The sequence below is a fragment of the Pelobates fuscus genome, chromosome 2 (assembly GCF_036172605.1).
Source record: "Pelobates fuscus isolate aPelFus1 chromosome 2, aPelFus1.pri, whole genome shotgun sequence".
Taxonomy (NCBI): domain Eukaryota; kingdom Metazoa; phylum Chordata; class Amphibia; order Anura; family Pelobatidae; genus Pelobates; species Pelobates fuscus.
The window spans coordinates 354,794,009-354,814,106 of record NC_086318.1 but is presented as its reverse complement, the minus strand read 5'-3'; the positions used below and the strand labels follow the sequence as shown (position 1 = coordinate 354,814,106).

At 42.8% G+C, this 20,098-nt stretch overlaps 23 non-coding genes across 23 annotated transcripts; all 23 read left to right on the top strand.

The window, feature by feature from the left end:
• Positions 1 to 778: 778 nt before the first annotated feature.
• On the top strand, positions 779 to 945 carry LOC134591367 (U1 spliceosomal RNA). Its single transcript, XR_010088156.1, has one exon. It is a non-coding gene; the product is annotated as a U1 spliceosomal RNA (small nuclear RNA).
• Positions 946 to 1,845: 900 nt separating this feature from the next.
• LOC134592909 (U4 spliceosomal RNA) lies at positions 1,846 to 1,986 on the top strand. Its single transcript, XR_010089467.1, has one exon. It is a non-coding gene; the product is annotated as a U4 spliceosomal RNA (small nuclear RNA).
• Positions 1,987 to 2,461: 475 nt separating this feature from the next.
• LOC134590329 (U1 spliceosomal RNA) lies at positions 2,462 to 2,628 on the top strand. The gene has a single exon (XR_010087270.1). It is a non-coding gene; the product is annotated as a U1 spliceosomal RNA (small nuclear RNA).
• An 899-nt stretch (positions 2,629 to 3,527) lies between these two features.
• On the top strand, positions 3,528 to 3,668 carry LOC134593468 (U4 spliceosomal RNA). Its single transcript, XR_010089945.1, has one exon. It is a non-coding gene; the product is annotated as a U4 spliceosomal RNA (small nuclear RNA).
• Positions 3,669 to 4,138: 470 nt separating this feature from the next.
• On the top strand, positions 4,139 to 4,305 carry LOC134590476 (U1 spliceosomal RNA). The gene has a single exon (XR_010087394.1). It is a non-coding gene; the product is annotated as a U1 spliceosomal RNA (small nuclear RNA).
• Positions 4,306 to 5,203: 898 nt separating this feature from the next.
• On the top strand, positions 5,204 to 5,344 carry LOC134593410 (U4 spliceosomal RNA). The gene has a single exon (XR_010089896.1). It is a non-coding gene; the product is annotated as a U4 spliceosomal RNA (small nuclear RNA).
• A 472-nt stretch (positions 5,345 to 5,816) lies between these two features.
• On the top strand, positions 5,817 to 5,983 carry LOC134590007 (U1 spliceosomal RNA). The gene has a single exon (XR_010086996.1). It is a non-coding gene; the product is annotated as a U1 spliceosomal RNA (small nuclear RNA).
• Positions 5,984 to 6,882: 899 nt separating this feature from the next.
• LOC134592908 (U4 spliceosomal RNA) lies at positions 6,883 to 7,023 on the top strand. The gene has a single exon (XR_010089466.1). It is a non-coding gene; the product is annotated as a U4 spliceosomal RNA (small nuclear RNA).
• Positions 7,024 to 7,498: 475 nt separating this feature from the next.
• Positions 7,499 to 7,665, top strand: LOC134590328 (U1 spliceosomal RNA). Its single transcript, XR_010087269.1, has one exon. It is a non-coding gene; the product is annotated as a U1 spliceosomal RNA (small nuclear RNA).
• Positions 7,666 to 8,564: 899 nt separating this feature from the next.
• Positions 8,565 to 8,705, top strand: LOC134592907 (U4 spliceosomal RNA). The gene has a single exon (XR_010089465.1). It is a non-coding gene; the product is annotated as a U4 spliceosomal RNA (small nuclear RNA).
• Positions 8,706 to 9,180: 475 nt separating this feature from the next.
• LOC134590327 (U1 spliceosomal RNA) lies at positions 9,181 to 9,347 on the top strand. Its single transcript, XR_010087268.1, has one exon. It is a non-coding gene; the product is annotated as a U1 spliceosomal RNA (small nuclear RNA).
• An 899-nt stretch (positions 9,348 to 10,246) lies between these two features.
• On the top strand, positions 10,247 to 10,387 carry LOC134593767 (U4 spliceosomal RNA). The gene has a single exon (XR_010090202.1). It is a non-coding gene; the product is annotated as a U4 spliceosomal RNA (small nuclear RNA).
• A 473-nt stretch (positions 10,388 to 10,860) lies between these two features.
• LOC134590006 (U1 spliceosomal RNA) lies at positions 10,861 to 11,027 on the top strand. Its single transcript, XR_010086995.1, has one exon. It is a non-coding gene; the product is annotated as a U1 spliceosomal RNA (small nuclear RNA).
• An 899-nt stretch (positions 11,028 to 11,926) lies between these two features.
• On the top strand, positions 11,927 to 12,067 carry LOC134592906 (U4 spliceosomal RNA). The gene has a single exon (XR_010089464.1). It is a non-coding gene; the product is annotated as a U4 spliceosomal RNA (small nuclear RNA).
• Positions 12,068 to 12,542: 475 nt separating this feature from the next.
• LOC134590325 (U1 spliceosomal RNA) lies at positions 12,543 to 12,709 on the top strand. The gene has a single exon (XR_010087267.1). It is a non-coding gene; the product is annotated as a U1 spliceosomal RNA (small nuclear RNA).
• Positions 12,710 to 13,608: 899 nt separating this feature from the next.
• LOC134593766 (U4 spliceosomal RNA) lies at positions 13,609 to 13,749 on the top strand. The gene has a single exon (XR_010090201.1). It is a non-coding gene; the product is annotated as a U4 spliceosomal RNA (small nuclear RNA).
• A 473-nt stretch (positions 13,750 to 14,222) lies between these two features.
• Positions 14,223 to 14,389, top strand: LOC134590004 (U1 spliceosomal RNA). Its single transcript, XR_010086994.1, has one exon. It is a non-coding gene; the product is annotated as a U1 spliceosomal RNA (small nuclear RNA).
• An 899-nt stretch (positions 14,390 to 15,288) lies between these two features.
• LOC134592410 (U4 spliceosomal RNA) lies at positions 15,289 to 15,429 on the top strand. Its single transcript, XR_010089041.1, has one exon. It is a non-coding gene; the product is annotated as a U4 spliceosomal RNA (small nuclear RNA).
• Positions 15,430 to 15,901: 472 nt separating this feature from the next.
• LOC134590003 (U1 spliceosomal RNA) lies at positions 15,902 to 16,068 on the top strand. The gene has a single exon (XR_010086993.1). It is a non-coding gene; the product is annotated as a U1 spliceosomal RNA (small nuclear RNA).
• A 900-nt stretch (positions 16,069 to 16,968) lies between these two features.
• Positions 16,969 to 17,109, top strand: LOC134593493 (U4 spliceosomal RNA). Its single transcript, XR_010089967.1, has one exon. It is a non-coding gene; the product is annotated as a U4 spliceosomal RNA (small nuclear RNA).
• Positions 17,110 to 17,580: 471 nt separating this feature from the next.
• LOC134590533 (U1 spliceosomal RNA) lies at positions 17,581 to 17,747 on the top strand. The gene has a single exon (XR_010087441.1). It is a non-coding gene; the product is annotated as a U1 spliceosomal RNA (small nuclear RNA).
• Positions 17,748 to 18,647: 900 nt separating this feature from the next.
• On the top strand, positions 18,648 to 18,788 carry LOC134593492 (U4 spliceosomal RNA). The gene has a single exon (XR_010089966.1). It is a non-coding gene; the product is annotated as a U4 spliceosomal RNA (small nuclear RNA).
• Positions 18,789 to 19,258: 470 nt separating this feature from the next.
• On the top strand, positions 19,259 to 19,425 carry LOC134590531 (U1 spliceosomal RNA). The gene has a single exon (XR_010087440.1). It is a non-coding gene; the product is annotated as a U1 spliceosomal RNA (small nuclear RNA).
• Positions 19,426 to 20,098: the final 673 nt, after the last annotated feature.

Here is a 20,098-nt window from a genome sequence, read left to right as displayed (position 1 = left end):
AAAAAAAAGATTTTCTGGATCAAGGCAGTGAATTGCCGCTTGAGACAATCAGACCAAACCTTAGGAATAGCTGGGTGGTCGCTAGCACTTACTAATGAACACCATGGAATTTTGAAAAAGCCACCACAAATGTTCTTTCAGCCCTGTTGAGTGTGGATGAAGAGAAGACAGGTGCTAGGCAAGGGTCATTCCTATCGATGGAGTCATGAAATGTGTGACTTTGGGGACGAACGTAGACCAGCGGATTGTGTACTCTGCCTAATGGCTGCTGTAGTAGAATCTTGGCAAAACCGTTTCCAAAGAGAGAAAAAAAATTGTACAAGGTTTGCTGCAAGATATGGTTGCCCTCACTCTCTGTTATAGGTGACTCCCGTTTCTTCCTGAGCTCTGTTGCACCATTCCTTCTGCTGGCTTCTTAGCATTTCCCTTTTACCTTTCTCTCCCACTGAATTCACTTGTTTCCGGCAGCACACTATTCTCACTACATGCTACGAATTCCCATCCTTCGGCTCATTGGCCTAGCATTTGCCTTTATGCAAATTGCTCCTTCGCACCCTGAATCCAGCTCAATTATTCACACCTAACCACCTGAAGGCACTAAAATTACTGGTAGCTAAGGAAAACAACGATCAGCCACGAGGTTTGGTAATCTTTTGTAGCCTTCTATCATTTGGATTATTTATTTGCTTTTTTTTTTTTTTAACTTGCTTTATTATTTCACCACAGCCTAAAGGAAAGGCTTCCCAGCGGGCGTGCCTTTGAATGTACCCGCCATGTCATACTTACCTGGCAGGGGAGCAATAGCCATGATCCCTAAGGTGGTTCTCCCAGAGTGAGGCTGGTTCATTGCACTCCGTACCAGTTGACCTCTGCGATTTCCTCAAATGTGGGAAAATCGACTGCATAATTTATGGTAGTGGGGGACTGCGTTCGCGATTTCCCCTGTGTTTGCTTGTTTGACAAAAATAGAGAACTTCACCAATTCTGACGAAGGATAATTTCAGCAACGGCACCCGTCTTCTTTGGCTCTTACTTTCCGCATCAAGCAGGCAGCGACAATCATTTCCTAGGCTTGATCATTTTTATTATCTATGTTTTCTGGAGACCAGTTTTAAGCCAGAATTTCACTTTTTATTTTAACTTTTCAGCTTTTTTTTCATCATTTTTTTATCCTGACTTCTTTTGATTTATTGTATGCTTCAATGCAATGGAAGAAATAAAGAATTGGAGACCTATATTACGTCTTCCAACAGAACGTAACGTTTGATTGAATTTCTGGGAAAAAAAAGATTTTCTGGATCAAGGCAGTGAATTGCCGCTTGAGACAATCAGACCAAACCTTAGGAATAGCTGGGTGGTCGCTAGCACTTACTAATGAACACCATGGAATTTTGAAAAAGCCACCACAAATGTTCTTTCAGCCCTGTTGAGTGTGGATGAAGAGAAGACAGGTGCTAGGCAAGGGTCATTCCTATCGATGGAGTCATGAAATGTGTGACTTTGGGGACGAACGTAGACCAGCGGATTGTGTACTCTGCCTAATGGCTGCTGTAGTAGAATCTTGGCAAAACCGTTTCCAAAGAGAGAAAAAAAATTGTACAAGGTTTGCTGCAAGATATGGTTGCCCTCACTCTCTGTTATAGGTTTGGAACCATTCCAAGATGCCATATAAGAAGACCGAGGAATTTGTTGGGGTTTAAGCTTCCCTGTAGGAGGAAGCGGGCCTAATTAGAATATTGCCTCCCACAATCCTTTGCAATGGCTTATGGTCATGAACTTTTTCTCACCGCTGTCTTAAAGTGTCCTTATGTGGTAGCTCTTAAAAGCTGGCCCACTTGAACAGTTAACTTTGCGCAGTGGCAGTATCGTAGCCCATGAGGTCAATCCGAGGCGTGATTATTGCTAATTGAAAACTTTACCCAATACCCCGCCATGATGACTTGAAATACAGTCAGCATTGGCAATTTTTGACAGGCTCTAAGGAGACTGAAAGATTGGTTTAATAAAAGTTTATGGCGCCCCATGTCTAGGGCGTGTCTTACGTGACTCCCGTTTCTTCCTGAGCTCTGTTGCACCATTCCTTCCGCTGGCTTCTTAGCATTTCCCTTTTACCTTTCTCTCCCACTGAATCCACTTGTTTCCGGCAGCACACTATTCTCACTCCATGCTACGAATTCCCATCCTTCGGCTCATTGGTCTAGCATTTGCCTTTATGCAAATTGCTCCTTCGCACCCTGAGTCCAGCTCAATTATTCACACCTAACCACCTGAAGGCACTAAAATTACTGGTAGCTAAGGAAAACAACGATCAGCCACGAGGTTTGGTAATCTTTTGTAGCCTTCTATCATTTGGATTATTTATTTGCTTTTTTTTTTTTTTTTTTAACTTGCTTTATTATTTCACCACAGCCTAAAGGAAAGGCTTCCCAGCGGGCGTGCCTTTGAATGTACCCGTCATGTCATACTTACCTGGCAGGGGAGCAATAGCCATGATCCCTAAGGTGGCTCTCCCAGAGTGAGGCTGGTTCATTGCACTCCGTACCAGTTGACCTCTGCGATTTCCTCAAATGTGGGAAACTCGACTGCATAATTTATGGTAGTGGGGGGCTGCGTTCGCGCTTTCCCCTGTGTTTGCTTGTTTGACAAAAATAGAGAACTTCACCAATTCTGACGAAGGATAATTTCAGCCACGGCACCCGTCTTCTTTGGCTCTTACTTTCCACATCAAGCAGGCAGCGACAATCATTTCCTAGGTTTGATCATTTTTATTATCTATGTTTTCTGGAGACCAGTTTTAAGCCAGAATTTCACTTTTTATTTTAACTTTTCAGCTTTTTTTTCATCATTTTTTTATCCTGACTTCTTTTGATTTATTGTATGCTTCAATGCAATGGAAGAAATAAAGAATTGGAGACCTATATTACGTCTTCCAACAGAACGTAACGTTTGATTGAATTTCTGGGAAAAAAAGATTTTCTGGATCAAGGCAGTGAATTGCCGCTTGAGACAATCAGACCAAACCTTAGGAATAGCTGGGTGGTCGCTAGCACTTACTAATGAACACCATGGAATTTTGAAAAAGCCACCACAAATGTTCTTTCAGCCCTGTTGAGTGTGGATGAAGAGAAGACAGGTGCTAGGCAAGGGTCATTCCTATCGATGGAGTCATGAAATGTGTGACTTTGGGGACGAACGTAGACCAGCGGATTGTGTACTCTGCCTAATGGCTGCTGTAGTAGAATCTTGGCAAAACTGTTTCCAAAGAGAGAAAAAAAATTGTACAAGGTTTGCTGCAAGATATGGTTGCCCTCACTCTCTGTTATAGGTTTGGAACCATTCCAAGATGCCATATAAGAAGACAGAGGAATTTGTTGGGGTTTAAGCTTCCCTGTAGGAGGAAGCGGGTCTAATTAGAATATTGCCTCCCATAATCCTTTGCAATGGCTTATGGTCATGAACTTTTTCTCACCGCTGTCTTAAAGTGTCCTTACGTGGTAGCTCTTAAAAGCTGGCCCACTTGAACAGCTAGCTTTGCGCAGTGGCAGTATCGTAGCCCATGAGGTCAATCTGAGGCGTGATTATTGCTAATTGAAAACTTTACCCAATACCCCGCCATGATGACTTGAAATACAGTCAGCATTGGCAATTTTTGACAGGCTCTAAGGAGACTGAAAGATTGGTTTAATAAAAGTTTATGGCGCCCCATGTCTAGGGCGTGTCTTACGTGACTCCCGTTTCTTCCTGAGCTCTGTTGCACCATTCCTTCCGCTGGCTTCTTAGCATTTCCCTTTTACCTTTCTCTCCCACTGAATTCACTTGTTTCCGGCAGCACACTATTCTCACTACATGCTACGAATTCCCATCCTTCGGCTCATTGGCCTAGCATTTGCCTTTATGCAAATTGCTCCTTCGCACCCTGAATCCAGCTCAATTATTCACACCTAACCACCTGAAGGCACTAAAATTACTGGTAGCTAAGGAAAACAACGATCAGCCACGAGGTTTGGTAATCTTTTGTAGCCTTCTATCATTTGGATTATTTATTTGCTTTTTTTTTTTTTAACTTGCTTTATTATTTCACCACAGCCTAAAGGAAAGGCTTCCCAGCGGGCGTGCCTTTGAATGTACCCGTCATGTCATACTTACCTGGCAGGGGAGCAATAGCCATGATCCCTAAGGTGGCTCTCCCAGAGTGAGGCTGGTTCATTGCACTCCGTACCAGTTAACCTCTGCGATTTCCTCAAATGTGGGAAACTCGACTGCATAATTTATGGTAGTGGGGGGCTGCGTTCGCGCTTTCCCCTGTGTTTGCTTGTTTGACAAAAATAGAGAACTTCACCAATTCTGACGAAGGATAATTTCAGCCACGGCACCCGTCTTCTTTGGCTCTTACTTTCCACATAAAGCAAGCAGCGACAATCATTTCCTAGGTTTGATCATTTTTATTATCTATGTTTTCTGGAGACCAGTTTTAAGCCAGAATTTCACTTTTTATTTTAACTTTTCAGCTTTTTTTTCATCATTTTTTTATCCTGACTTCTTTTGATTTATTGTATGCTTCAATGCAATGGAAGAAATAAAGAATTGGAGACCTATATTACGTCTTCCAACAGAACGTAACGTTTGATTGAATTTCTGGGAAAAAAAGATTTTCTGGATCAAGGCAGTGAATTGCCGCTTGAGACAATCAGACCAAACCTTAGGAATAGCTGGGTGGTCGCTAGCACTTACTAATGAACACCATGGAATTTTGAAAAAGCCACCACAAATGTTCTTTCAGCCCTGTTGAGTGTGGATGAAGAGAAGACAGGTGCTAGGCAAGGGTCATTCCTATCGATGGAGTCATGAAATGTGTGACTTTGGGGACGAACGTAGACCAGCGATTGTGTACTCTGCCTAATGGCTGCTGTAGTAGAATCTTGGCAAAACTGTTTCCAAAGAGAGAAAAAAAATTGTACAAGGTTTGCTGCAAGATATGGTTGCCCTCACTCTCTGTTATAGGTTTGGAACCATTCCAAGATGCCATATAAGAAGACCGAGGAATTTGTTGGGGTTTAAGCTTCCCTGTAGGAGGAAGCGGGCCTCATTAGAATATTGCCTCCCATAATCCTTTGCAATGGCTTATGGTCATGAACTTTTTCTCACCGCTGTCTTAAAGTGTCCTTACGTGGTAGCTCTTAAAAGCTGGCCCACTTGAACAGCTAGCTTTGCGCAGTGGCAGTATCGTAGCCCATGAGGTCAATCCGAGGCGTGATTATTGCTAATTGAAAACTTTACCCAATACCCCGCCATGATGACTTGAAATACAGTCAGCATTGGCAATTTTTGACAGGTTCTAAGGAGACTGAAAGATTGGTTTAATAAAAGTTTATGGCGCCCCATGTCTAGGGCGTGTCTTACGTGACTCCTGTTTCTTCCTGAGCTCTGTTGCACCATTCCTTCCGCTGGCTTCTTAGCATTTCCCTTTTACCTTTCTCTCCCACTGAATTCACTTGTTTCCGGCAGCACACTATTCTCACTACATGCTACGAATTCCCATCCTTCGGCTCATTGGCCTAGCATTTGCCTTTATGCAAATTGCTCCTTCGCACCCTGAATCCAGCTCAATTATTCACACCTAACCACCTGAAGGCACTAAAATTACTGGTAGCTAAGGAAAACAACGATCAGCCACGAGGTTTGGTAATCTTTTGTAGCCTTCTATCATTTGGATTATTTATTTGCTTTTTTTTTTTTTTAAACTTGCTTTATTATTTCACCACAGCCTAAAGGAAAGGCTTCCCAGCGGGCGTGCCTTTGAATGTACCCGTCATGTCATACTTACCTGGCAGGGGAGCAATAGCCATGATCCCTAAGGTGGCTCTCCCAGAGTGAGGCTGGTTCATTGCACTCCGTACCAGTTGACCTCTGCGATTTCCTCAAATGTGGGAAACTCGACTGCATAATTTATGGTAGTGGGGGACTGCGTTCGCGCTTTCCCCTGTGTTTGCTTGTTTGACAAAAATAGAGAACTTCACCAATTCTGACGAAGGATAATTTCAGCCACGGCACCCGTCTTCTTTGGCTCTTACTTTCCGCATCAAGCAGGCAGCGACAATCATTTCCTAGGCTTGATCATTTTTATTATCTATGTTTTCTGGAGACCAGTTTTAAGCCAGAATTTCACTTTTTATTTTAACTTTTCAGCTTTTTTTTCATCATTTTTTTATCCTGACTTCTTTTGATTTATTGTATGCTTCAATGCAATGGAAGAAATAAAGAATTGGAGACCTATATTACGTCTTCCAACAGAACGTAACGTTTGATTGAATTTCTGGGAAAAAAAGATTTTCTGGATGAAGGCAGTGAATTGCCGCTTGAGACAATCAGACCAAACCTTAGGAATAGCTGGGTGGTCGCTAGCACTTACTAATGAACACCATGGAATTTTGAAAAAGCCACCACAAATGTTCTTTCAGCCCTGTTGAGTGTGGATGAAGAGAAGACAGGTGCTAGGCAAGGGTCATTCCTATCGATGGAGTCATGAAATGTGTGACTTTGGGGACGAACGTAGACCAGCGGATTGTGTACTCTGCCTAATGGCTGCTGTAGTAGAATCTTGGCAAAACTGTTTCCAAAGAGAGAAAAAAAATTGTACAAGGTTTGCTGCAAGATATGGTTGCCCTCACTCTCTGTTATAGGTTTGGAACCATTCCAAGATGCCATATAAGAAGACCGAGGAATTTGTTGGGGTTTAAGCTTCCCTGTAGGAGGAAGCGGGCCTAATTAGAATATTGCCTCCCACAATCCTTTGCAATGGCTTATGGTCATGAACTTTTTCTCACCGCTGTCTTAAAGTGTCCTTACGTGGTAGCTCTTAAAAGCTGGCCCACTTGAACAGTTAACTTTGCGCAGTGGCAGTATCGTAGCCCATGAGGTCAATCCGAGGCGTGATTATTGCTAATTGAAAACTTTACCCAATACCCCGCCATGATGACTTGAAATACAGTCAGCATTGGCAATTTTTGACAGGCTCTAAGGAGACTGAAAGATTGGTTTAAAAAAAGTTTATGGCGCCCCATGTCTAGGGCGTGTCTTACGTGACTCCCGTTTCTTCCTGAGCTCTGTTGCACCATTCCTTCCGCTGGCTTCTTAGCATTTCCCTTTTACCTTTCTCTCCCACTGAATCCACTTGTTTCCGGCAGCACACTATTCTCACTCCATGCTACGAATTCCCATCCTTCGGCTCATTGGTCTAGCATTTGCCTTTATGCAAATTGCTCCTTCGCACCCTGAGTCCAGCTCAATTATTCACACCTAACCACCTGAAGGCACTAAAATTACTGGTAGCTAAGGAAAACAACGATCAGCCACGAGGTTTGGTAATCTTTTGTAGCCTTCTATCATTTGGATTATTTATTTGCTTTTTTTTTTTTTTTTTTAACTTGCTTTATTATTTCACCACAGCCTAAAGGAAAGGCTTCCCAGCGGGCGTGCCTTTGAATGTACCCGTCATGTCATACTTACCTGGCAGGGGAGCAATAGCCATGATCCCTAAGGTGGCTCTCCCAGAGTGAGGCTGGTTCATTGCACTCCGTACCAGTTGACCTCTGCGATTTCCTCAAATGTGGGAAACTCGACTGCATAATTTATGGTAGTGGGGGGCTGCGTTCGCGCTTTCCCCTGTGTTTGCTTGTTTGACAAAAATAGAGAACTTCACCAATTCTGACGAAGGATAATTTCAGCCACGGCACCCGTCTTCTTTGGCTCTTACTTTCCACATCAAGCAGGCAGCGACAATCATTTCCTAGGTTTGATCATTTTTATTATCTATGTTTTCTGGAGACCAGTTTTAAGCCAGAATTTCACTTTTTATTTTAACTTTTCAGCTTTTTTTTCATCATTTTTTTATCCTGACTTCTTTTGATTTATTGTATGCTTCAATGCAATGGAAGAAATAAAGAATTGGAGACCTATATTACGTCTTCCAACAGAACGTAACGTTTGATTGAATTTCTGGGAAAAAAAGATTTTCTGGATGAAGGCAGTGAATTGCCGCTTGAGACAATCAGACCAAACCTTAGGAATAGCTGGGTGGTCGCTAGCACTTACTAATGAACACCATGGAATTTTGAAAAAGCCACCACAAATGTTCTTTCAGCCCTGTTGAGTGTGGATGAAGAGAAGACAGGTGCTAGGCAAGGGTCATTCCTATCGATGGAGTCATGAAATGTGTGACTTTGGGGACGAACGTAGACCAGCGGATTGTGTACTCTGCCTAATGGCTGCTGTAGTAGAATCTTGGCAAAACTGTTTCCAAAGAGAGAAAAAAAATTGTACAAGGTTTGCTGCAAGATATGGTTGCCCTCACTCTCTGTTATAGGTTTGGAACCATTCCAAGATGCCATATAAGAAGACCGAGGAATTTGTTGGGGTTTAAGCTTCCCTGTAGGAGGAAGCGGGCCTAATTAGAATATTGCCTCCCACAATCCTTTGCAATGGCTTATGGTCATGAACTTTTTCTCACCGCTGTCTTAAAGTGTCCTTACGTGGTAGCTCTTAAAAGCTGGCCCACTTGAACAGTTAACTTTGCGCAGTGGCAGTATCGTAGCCCATGAGGTCAATCCGAGGCGTGATTATTGCTAATTGAAAACTTTACCCAATACCCCGCCATGATGACTTGAAATACAGTCAGCATTGGCAATTTTTGACAGGCTCTAAGGAGACTGAAAGATTGGTTTAAAAAAAGTTTATGGCGCCCCATGTCTAGGGCGTGTCTTACGTGACTCCCGTTTCTTCCTGAGCTCTGTTGCACCATTCCTTCCGCTGGCTTCTTAGCATTTCCCTTTTACCTTTCTCTCCCACTGAATCCACTTGTTTCCGGCAGCACACTATTCTCACTCCATGCTACGAATTCCCATCCTTCGGCTCATTGGTCTAGCATTTGCCTTTATGCAAATTGCTCCTTCGCACCCTGAGTCCAGCTCAATTATTCACACCTAACCACCTGAAGGCACTAAAATTACTGGTAGCTAAGGAAAACAACGATCAGCCACGAGGTTTGGTAATCTTTTGTAGCCTTCTATCATTTGGATTATTTATTTGCTTTTTTTTTTTTTTTTTTAACTTGCTTTATTATTTCACCACAGCCTAAAGGAAAGGCTTCCCAGCGGGCGTGCCTTTGAATGTACCCGTCATGTCATACTTACCTGGCAGGGGAGCAATAGCCATGATCCCTAAGGTGGCTCTCCCAGAGTGAGGCTGGTTCATTGCACTCCGTACCAGTTGACCTCTGCGATTTCCTCAAATGTGGGAAACTCGACTGCATAATTTATGGTAGTGGGGGGCTGCGTTCGCGCTTTCCCCTGTGTTTGCTTGTTTGACAAAAATAGAGAACTTCACCAATTCTGACGAAGGATAATTTCAGCCACGGCACCCGTCTTCTTTGGCTCTTACTTTCCACATCAAGCAGGCAGCGACAATCATTTCCTAGGTTTGATCATTTTTATTATCTATGTTTTCTGGAGACCAGTTTTAAGCCAGAATTTCACTTTTTATTTTAACTTTTCAGCTTTTTTTTCATCATTTTTTTATCCTGACTTCTTTTGATTTATTGTATGCTTCAATGCAATGGAAGAAATAAAGAATTGGAGACCTATATTACGTCTTCCAACAGAACGTAACGTTTGATTGAATTTCTGGGAAAAAAAGATTTTCTGGATGAAGGCAGTGAATTGCCGCTTGAGACAATCAGACCAAACCTTAGGAATAGCTGGGTGGTCGCTAGCACTTACTAATGAACACCATGGAATTTTGAAAAAGCCACCACAAATGTTCTTTCAGCCCTGTTGAGTGTGGATGAAGAGAAGACAGGTGCTAGGCAAGGGTCATTCCTATCGATGGAGTCATGAAATGTGTGACTTTGGGGACGAACGTAGACCAGCGGATTGTGTACTCTGCCTAATGGCTGCTGTAGTAGAATCTTGGCAAAACTGTTTCCAAAGAGAGAAAAAAAATTGTACAAGGTTTGCTGCAAGATATGGTTGCCCTCACTCTCTGTTATAGGTTTGGAACCATTCCAAGATGCCATATAAGAAGACCGAGGAATTTGTTGGGGTTTAAGCTTCCCTGTAGGAGGAAGCGGGCCTAATTAGAATATTGCCTCCCATAATCCTTTGCAATGGCTTATGGTCATGAACTTTTTCTCACCGCTGTCTTAAAGTGTCCTTACGTGGTAGCTCTTAAAAGCTGGCCCACTTGAACAGCTAGCTTTGCGCAGTGGCAGTATCGTAGCCCATGAGGTCAATCCGAGGCGTGATTATTGCTAATTGAAAACTTTACCCAATACCCCGCCCTGATGACTTGAAATACAGTCAGCATTGGCAATTTTTGACAGGTTCTAAGGAGACTGAAAGATTGGTTTAATAAAAGTTTATGGCGCCCCATGTCTAGGGCGTGTCTTACGTGACTCCTGTTTCTTCCTGAGCTCTGTTGCACCATTCCTTCCGCTGGCTTCTTAGCATTTCCCTTTTACCTTTCTCTCCGACTGAATTCACTTGTTTCCGGCAGCACACTATTCTCACTACATGCTACGAATTCCCATCCTTCGGCTCATTGGCCTAGCATTTGCCTTTATGCAAATTGCTCCTTCGCACCCTGAATCCAGCTCAATTATTCACACCTAACCACCTGAAGGCACTAAAATTACTGGTAGCTAAGGAAAACAACGATCAGCCACGAGGTTTGGTAATCTTTTGTAGCCTTCTATCATTTGGATTATTTATTTGCTTTTTTTTTTTTTTTAAACTTGCTTTATTATTTCACCACAGCCTAAAGGAAAGGCTTCCCAGCGGGCGTGCCTTTGAATGTACCTGTCATGTCATACTTACCTGGCAGGGGAGCAATAGCCATGATCCCTAAGGTGGCTCTCCCAGAGTGAGGCTGGTTCATTGCACTCCGTACCAGTTGACCTCTGCGATTTCCTCAAATGTGGGAAACTCGACTGCATAATTTATGGTAGTGGGGGACTGCGTTCGCGCTTTCCCCTGTGTTTGCTTGTTTGACAAAAATAGAGAACTTCACCAATTCTGACGAAGGATAATTTCAGCCACGGCACCCGTCTTCTTTGGCTCTTACTTTCCGCATCAAGCAGGCAGCGACAATCATTTCCTAGGCTTGATCATTTTTATTATCTATGTTTTCTGGAGACCAGTTTTAAGCCAGAATTTCACTTTTTATTTTAACTTTTCAGCTTTTTTTTCATCATTTTTTTATCCTGACTTCTTTTGATTTATTGTATGCTTCAATGCAATGGAAGAAATAAAGAATTGGAGACCTATATTACGTCTTCCAACAGAACGTAACGTTTGATTGAATTTCTGGGAAAAAAAGATTTTCTGGATCAAGGCAGTGAATTGCCGCTTGAGACAATCAGACCAAACCTTAGGAATAGCTGGGTGGTCGCTAGCACTTACTAATGAACACCATGGAATTTTGAAAAAGCCACCACAAATGTTCTTTCAGCCCTGTTGAGTGTGGATGAAGAGAAGACAGGTGCTAGGCAAGGGTCATTCCTATCGATGGAGTCATGAAATGTGTGACTTTGGGGACGAACGTAGACCAGCGGATTGTGTACTCTGCCTAATGGCTGCTGTAGTAGAATCTTGGCAAAACTGTTTCCAAAGAGAGAAAAAAAATTGTACAAGGTTTGCTGCAAGATATGGTTGCCCTCACTCTCTGTTATAGGTTTGGAACCATTCCAAGATGCCATATAAGAAGACCGAGGAATTTGTTGGGGTTTAAGCTTCCCTGTAGGAGGAAGCGGGCCTAATTAGAATATTGCCTCCCACAATCCTTTGCAATGGCTTATGGTCATGAACTTTTTCTCACCGCTGTCTTAAAGTGTCCTTACGTGGTAGCTCTTAAAAGCTGGCCCACTTGAACAGTTAACTTTGCGCAGTGGCAGTATCGTAGCCCATGAGGTCAATCCGAGGCGTGATTATTGCTAATTGAAAACTTTACCCAATACCCCGCCATGATGACTTGAAATACAGTCAGCATTGGCAATTTTTGACAGGCTCTAAGGAGACTGAAAGATTGGTTTAAAAAAAGTTTATGGCGCCCCATGTCTAGGGCGTGTCTTACGTGACTCCCGTTTCTTCCTGAGCTCTGTTGCACCATTCCTTCCGCTGGCTTCTTAGCATTTCCCTTTTACCTTTCTCTCCCACTGAATCCACTTGTTTCCGGCAGCACACTATTCTCACTCCATGCTACGAATTCCCATCCTTCGGCTCATTGGTCTAGCATTTGCCTTTATGCAAATTGCTCCTTCGCACCCTGAGTCCAGCTCAATTATTCACACCTAACCACCTGAAGGCACTAAAATTACTGGTAGCTAAGGAAAACAACGATCAGCCACGAGGTTTGGTAATCTTTTGTAGCCTTCTATCATTTGGATTATTTATTTGCTTTTTTTTTTTTTTTTTTAACTTGCTTTATTATTTCACCACAGCCTAAAGGAAAGGCTTCCCAGCGGGCGTGCCTTTGAATGTACCCGTCATGTCATACTTACCTGGCAGGGGAGCAATAGCCATGATCCCTAAGGTGGCTCTCCCAGAGTGAGGCTGGTTCATTGCACTCCGTACCAGTTGACCTCTGCGATTTCCTCAAATGTGGGAAACTCGACTGCATAATTTATGGTAGTGGGGGGCTGCGTTCGCGCTTTCCCCTGTGTTTGCTTGTTTGACAAAAATAGAGAACTTCACCAATTCTGACGAAGGATAATTTCAGCCACGGCACCCGTCTTCTTTGGCTCTTACTTTCCACATCAAGCAGGCAGCGACAATCATTTCCTAGGTTTGATCATTTTTATTATCTATGTTTTCTGGAGACCAGTTTTAAGCCAGAATTTCACTTTTTATTTTAACTTTTCAGCTTTTTTTTCATCATTTTTTTATCCTGACTTCTTTTGATTTATTGTATGCTTCAATGCAATGGAAGAAATAAAGAATTGGAGACCTATATTACGTCTTCCAACAGAACGTAACGTTTGATTGAATTTCTGGGAAAAAAAGATTTTCTGGATGAAGGCAGTGAATTGCCGCTTGAGACAATCAGACCAAACCTTAGGAATAGCTGGGTGGTCGCTAGCACTTACTAATGAACACCATGGAATTTTGAAAAAGCCACCACAAATGTTCTTTCAGCCCTGTTGAGTGTGGATGAAGAGAAGACAGGTGCTAGGCAAGGGTCATTCCTATCGATGGAGTCATGAAATGTGTGACTTTGGGGACGAACGTAGACCAGCGGATTGTGTACTCTGCCTAATGGCTGCTGTAGTAGAATCTTGGCAAAACTGTTTCCAAAGAGAGAAAAAAAATTGTACAAGGTTTGCTGCAAGATATGGTTGCCCTCACTCTCTGTTATAGGTTTGGAACCATTCCAAGATGCCATATAAGAAGACCGAGGAATTTGTTGGGGTTTAAGCTTCCCTGTAGGAGGAAGCGGGCCTAATTAGAATATTGCCTCCCATAATCCTTTGCAATGGCTTATGGTCATGAACTTTTTCTCACCGCTGTCTTAAAGTGTCCTTACGTGGTAGCTCTTAAAAGCTGGCCCACTTGAACAGCTAGCTTTGCGCAGTGGCAGTATCGTAGCCCATGAGGTCAATCCGAGGCGTGATTATTGCTAATTGAAAACTTTACCCAATACCCCGCCCTGATGACTTGAAATACAGTCAGCATTGGCAATTTTTGACAGGTTCTAAGGAGACTGAAAGATTGGTTTAATAAAAGTTTATGGCGCCCCATGTCTAGGGCGTGTCTTACGTGACTCCTGTTTCTTCCTGAGCTCTGTTGCACCATTCCTTCCGCTGGCTTCTTAGCATTTCCCTTTTACCTTTCTCTCCGACTGAATTCACTTGTTTCCGGCAGCACACTATTCTCACTACATGCTACGAATTCCCATCCTTCGGCTCATTGGCCTAGCATTTGCCTTTATGCAAATTGCTCCTTCGCACCCTGAATCCAGCTCAATTATTCACACCTAACCACCTGAAGGCACTAAAATTACTGGTAGCTAAGGAAAACAACGATCAGCCACGAGGTTTGGTAATCTTTTGTAGCCTTCTATCATTTGGATTATTTATTTGCTTTTTTTTTTTTTTTAAACTTGCTTTATTATTTCACCACAGCCTAAAGGAAAGGCTTCCCAGCGGGCGTGCCTTTGAATGTACCTGTCATGTCATACTTACCTGGCAGGGGAGCAATAGCCATGATCCCTAAGGTGGCTCTCCCAGAGTGAGGCTGGTTCATTGCACTCCGTACCAGTTGACCTCTGCGATTTCCTCAAATGTGGGAAACTCGACTGCATAATTTATGGTAGTGGGGGACTGCGTTCGCGCTTTCCCCTGTGTTTGCTTGTTTGACAAAAATAGAGAACTTCACCAATTCTGACGAAGGATAATTTCAGCCACGGCACCCGTCTTCTTTGGCTCTTACTTTCCGCATCAAGCAGGCAGCGACAATCATTTCCTAGGCTTGATCATTTTTATTATCTATGTTTTCTGGAGACCAGTTTTAAGCCAGAATTTCACTTTTTATTTTAACTTTTCAGCTTTTTTTTCATCATTTTTTTATCCTGACTTCTTTTGATTTATTGTATGCTTCAATGCAATGGAAGAAATAAAGAATTGGAGACCTATATTACGTCTTCCAACAGAACGTAACGTTTGATTGAATTTCTGGGAAAAAAAGATTTTCTGGATCAAGGCAGTGAATTGCCGCTTGAGACAATCAGACCAAACCTTAGGAATAGCTGGGTGGTCGCTAGCACTTACTAATGAACACCATGGAATTTTGAAAAAGCCACCACAAATGTTCTTTCAGCCCTGTTGAGTGTGGATGAAGAGAAGACAGGTGCTAGGCAAGGGTCATTCCTATCGATGGAGTCATGAAATGTTTGACTTTGGGGACGAACGTAGACCAGCGGATTGTGTACTCTGCCTAATGGCTGCTGTAGTAGAATCTTGGCAAAACTGTTTCCAAAGAGAGAAAAAAAATTGTACAAGGTTTGCTGCAAGATATGGTTGCCCTCACTCTCTGTTATAGGTTTGGAACCATTCCAAGATGCCATATAAGAAGACCGAGGAATTTGTTGGGGTTTAAGCTTCTCTGTAGGAGGAAGCGGGCCTAATTAGAATATTGCCTCCCATAATCCTTTGCAATGGCTTATGGTCATGAACTATTTCTCACCGCTGTCTTAAAGTGTCCTTACGTGGTAGCTCTTAAAAGCTGGCCCACTTGAACAGCTAGCTTTGCGCAGTGGCAGTATCGTAGCCCATGAGGTCAATCCGAGGCGTGATTATTGCTAATTGAAAACTTTACCCAATACCCCGCCATGATGACTTGAAATACAGTCAGCATTGGCAATTTTTGACAGGCTCTAAGGAGACTGAAAGATTGGTTTAATAAAAGTTTATGGCGCCCCATGTCTAGGGCGTGTCTTACGTGACTCCCGTTTCTTCCTGAGCTCTGTTGCACCATTCCTTCCGCTGGCTTCTTAGCATTTCCCTTTTACCTTTCTCTCCCACTGAATTCACTTGTTTCCGGCAGCACACTATTCTCACTACATGCTACGAATTCCCATCCTTCGGCTCATTGGCCTAGCATTTGCCTTTATGCAAATTGCTCCTTCGCACCCTGAATCCAGCTCAATTATTCACACCTAACCACCTGAAGGCACTAAAATTACTGGTAGCTAAGGAAAACAACGATCAGCCACGAGGTTTGGTAATCTTTTGTAGCCTTCTATCATTTGGATTATTTATTTGCTTTTTTTTTTTTTTTAACTTGCTTTATTATTTCACCACAGCCTAAAGGAAAGGCTTCCCAGCGGGCGTGCCTTTGAATGTACCCGTCATGTCATACTTACCTGGCAGGGGAGCAATAGCCATGATCCCTAAGGTGGCTCTCCCAGAGTGAGGCTGGTTCATTGCACTCCGTACCAGTTGACCTCTGCGATTTCCTCAAATGTGGGAAACTCGACTGCATAATTTATGGTAGTGGGGGACTGCGTTCGCGCTTTCCCCTGTGTTTGCTTGTTTGACAAAAATAGAGAACTTCACCAATTCTGACGAAGGATAATTTCAGCCACGGCACCCGTCTTCTTTGGCTCTTACTTTCCGCATCAAGCAGGCAGCGACAATCATTTCCTAGGCTTGATCATTTTTATTATCTATGTTTTCTGGAGACCAGTTTTAAGCCAGAATTTCACTTTTTATTTTAACTTTTCAGCTTTTTTTTCATCATTTTTTTATCCTGACTTCTTTTGATTTATTGTATGCTTCAATGCAATGGAAGAAATAAAGAATTGGAGACCTATATTACGTCTTCCAACAGAACGTAACGTTTGATTGAATTTCTGGGAAAAAAAAGATTTTCTGGATCAAGGCAGTGAATTGCCGCTTGAGACAATCAGACCAAACCTTAGGAATAGCTGGGTGGTCGCTAGCACTTACTAATGAACACCATGGAATTTTGAAAAAGCCACCACAAATGTTCTTTCAGCCCTGTTGAGTGTGGATGAAGAGAAGACAGGTGCTAGGCAAGGGTCATTCCTATCGATGGAGTCATGAAATGTGTGACTTTGGGGACGAACGTAGACCAGCGGATTGTGTACTCTGCCTAATGGCTGCTGTAGTAGAATCTTGGCAAAACCGTTTCCAAAGAGAGAAAAAAAATTGTACAAGGTTTGCTGCAAGATATGGTTGCCTTCACTCTCTGTTATAGGTTTGGAACCATTCCAAGATGCCATATAAGAAGACCGAGGAATTTGTTGGGGTTTAAGCTTCCCTGTAGGAGGAAGCGGGCCTAATTAGAATATTGCCTCCCACAATCCTTTGCAATGGCTTATGGTCATGAACTTTTTCTCACCGCTGTCTTAAAGTGTCCTTACGTGGTAGCTCTTAAAAGCTGGCCCACTTGAAAAGTTAACTTTGCGCAGTGGCAGTATCGTAGCCCATGAGGTCAATCTGAGGCGTGATTATTGCTAATTGAAAACTTTACCCAATACCCCGCCATGATGACTTGAAATACAGTCAGCATTGGCAATTTTTGACAGGCTCTAAGGAGACTGAAAGATTGGTTTAAAAAAAGTTTATGGCGCCCCATGTCTAGGGCGTGTCTTACGTGACTCCCGTTTCTTCCTGAGCTCTGTTGCACCATTCCTTCCGCTGGCTTCCTTGCATTTCCCTTTTACCTTTCTCTCCCACTGAATCCACTTGTTTCCGGCAGCACACTATTCTCACTCCATGCTACGAATTCCCATCCTTCGGCTCATTGGCCTAGCATTTGCCTTTATGCAAATTGCTCCTTCGCACCCTGAATCCAGCTCAATTATTCACACCTAACCACCTGAAGGCACTAAAATTACTGGTAGCTAAGGAAAACAACGATCAGCCACGAGGTTTGGTAATCTTTTGTAGCCTTCTATCATTTGGATTATTTATTTGCTTTTTTTTTTTTTTAACTTGCTTTATTATTTCACCACAGCCTAAAGGAAAGGCTTCCCAGCGGGCGTGCCTTTGAATGTACCCGTCATGTCATACTTACCTGGCAGGGGAGCAATAGCCATGATCCCTAAGGTGGTTCTCCCAGAGTGAGGCTGGTTCATTGCACTCCGTACCAGTTGACCTCTGCGATTTCCTCAAATGTGGGAAAATCGACTGCATAATTTATGGTAGTGGGGGACTGCGTTCGCGCTTTCCCCTGTGTTTGCTTGTTTGACAAAAATAGAGAACTTCACCAATTCTGACGAAGGATAATTTCAGCAACGGCACCTGTCTTCTTTGGCTCTTACTTTCCGCATCAAGCAGGCAGCGACAATCATTTCCTAGGCTTGATCATTTTTATTATCTATGTTTTCTGGAGACCAGTTTTAAGCCAGAATTTCACTTTTTATTTTAACTTTTCAGCTTTTTTTTCATCATTTTTTTATCCTGACTTCTTTTGATTTATTGTATGCTTCAATGCAATGGAAGAAATAAAGAATTGGAGACCTATATTACGTCTTCCAACAGAACGTAACGTTTGATTGAATTTCTGGGAAAAAAAAGATTTTCTGGATCAAGGCAGTGAATTGCCGCTTGAGACAATCAGACCAAACCTTAGGAATAGCTGGGTGGTCGCTAGCACTTACTAATGAACACCATGGAATTTTGAAAAAGCCACCACAAATGTTCTTTCAGCCCTGTTGAGTGTGGATGAAGAGAAGACAGGTGCTAGGCAAGGGTCATTCCTATCGATGGAGTCATGAAATGTGTGACTTTGGGGACGAACGTAGACCAGCGGATTGTGTACTCTGCCTAATGGCTGCTGTAGTAGAATCTTGGCAAAACCGTTTCCAAAGAGAGAAAAAAAATTGTACAAGGTTTGCTGCAAGATATGGTTGCCCTCACTCTCTGTTATAGGTTTGGAACCATTCCAAGATGCCATATAAGAAGACCGAGGAATTTGTTGGGGTTTAAGCTTCCCTGTAGGAGGAAGCGGGCCTAATTAGAATATTGCCTCCCACAATCCTTTGCAATGGCTTATGGTCATGAACTTTTTCTCACCGCTGTCTTAAAGTGTCCTTACGTGGTAGCTCTTAAAAGCTGGCCCACTTGAACAGTTAACTTTGCGCAGTGGCAGTATCGTAGCCCATGAGGTCAATCTGAGGCGTGATTATTGCTAATTGAAAACTTTACCCAATACCCCGCCATGATGACTTGAAATACAGTCAGCATTGGCAATTTTTGACAGGCTCTAAGGAGACTGAAAGATTGGTTTAAAAAAAGTTTATGGCGCCCCATGTCTAGGGCGTGTCTTACGTGACTCCCGTTTCTTCCTGAGCTCTGTTGCACCATTCCTTCCGCTGGCTTCCTTGCATTTCCCTTTTACCTTTCTCTCCCACTGAATCCACTTGTTTCCGGCAGCACACTATTCTCACTCCATGCTACGAATTCCCATCCTTCGGCTCATTGGCCTAGCATTTGCCTTTATGCAAATTGCTCCTTCGCACCCTGAATCCAGCTCAATTATTCACACCTAACCACCTGAAGGCACTAAAATTACTGGTAGCTAAGGAAAACAACGATCAGCCACGAGGTTTGGTAATCTTTTGTAGCCTTCTATCATTTGGATTATTTATTTGCTTTTTTTTTTTTTAACTTGCTTTATTATTTCACCACAGCCTAAAGGAAAGGCTTCCCAGCGGGCGTGCCTTTGAATGTACCCGTCATGTCATACTTACCTGGCAGGGGAGCAATAGCCATGATCCCTAAGGTGGTTCTCCCAGAGTGAGGCTGGTTCATTGCACTCCGTACCAGTTGACCTCTGCGATTTCCTCAAATGTGGGAAAATCGACTGCATAATTTATGGTAGTGGGGGACTGCGTTCGCGCTTTCCCCTGTGTTTGCTTGTTTGACAAAAATAGAGAACTTCACCAATTCTGACGAAGGATAATTTCAGCAACGGCACCCGTCTTCTTTGGCTCTTACTTTCCGCATCAAGCAGGCAGCGACAATCATTTCCTAGGCTTGATCATTTTTATTATCTATGTTTTCTGGAGACCAGTTTTAAGCCAGAATTTCACTTTTTATTTTAACTTTTCAGCTTTTTTTTCATCATTTTTTTATCCTGACTTCTTTTGATTTATTGTATGCTTCAATGCAATGGAAGAAATAAAGAATTGGAGACCTATATTACGTCTTCCAACAGAACGTAACGTTTGATTGAATTTCTGGGAAAAAAAAGATTTTCTGGATCAAGGCAGTGAATTGCCGCTTGAGACAATCAGACCAAACCTTAGGAATAGCTGGGTGGTCGCTAGCACTTACTAATGAACACCATGGAATTTTGAAAAAGCCACCACAAATGTTCTTTCAGCCCTGTTGAGTGTGGATGAAGAGAAGACAGGTGCTAGGCAAGGGTCATTCCTATCGATGGAGTCATGAAATGTGTGACTTTGGGGACGAACGTAGACCAGCGGATTGTGTACTCTGCCTAATGGCTGCTGTAGTAGAATCTTGGCAAAACTGTTTCCAAAGAGAGAAAAAAAATTGTACAAGGTTTGCTGCAAGATA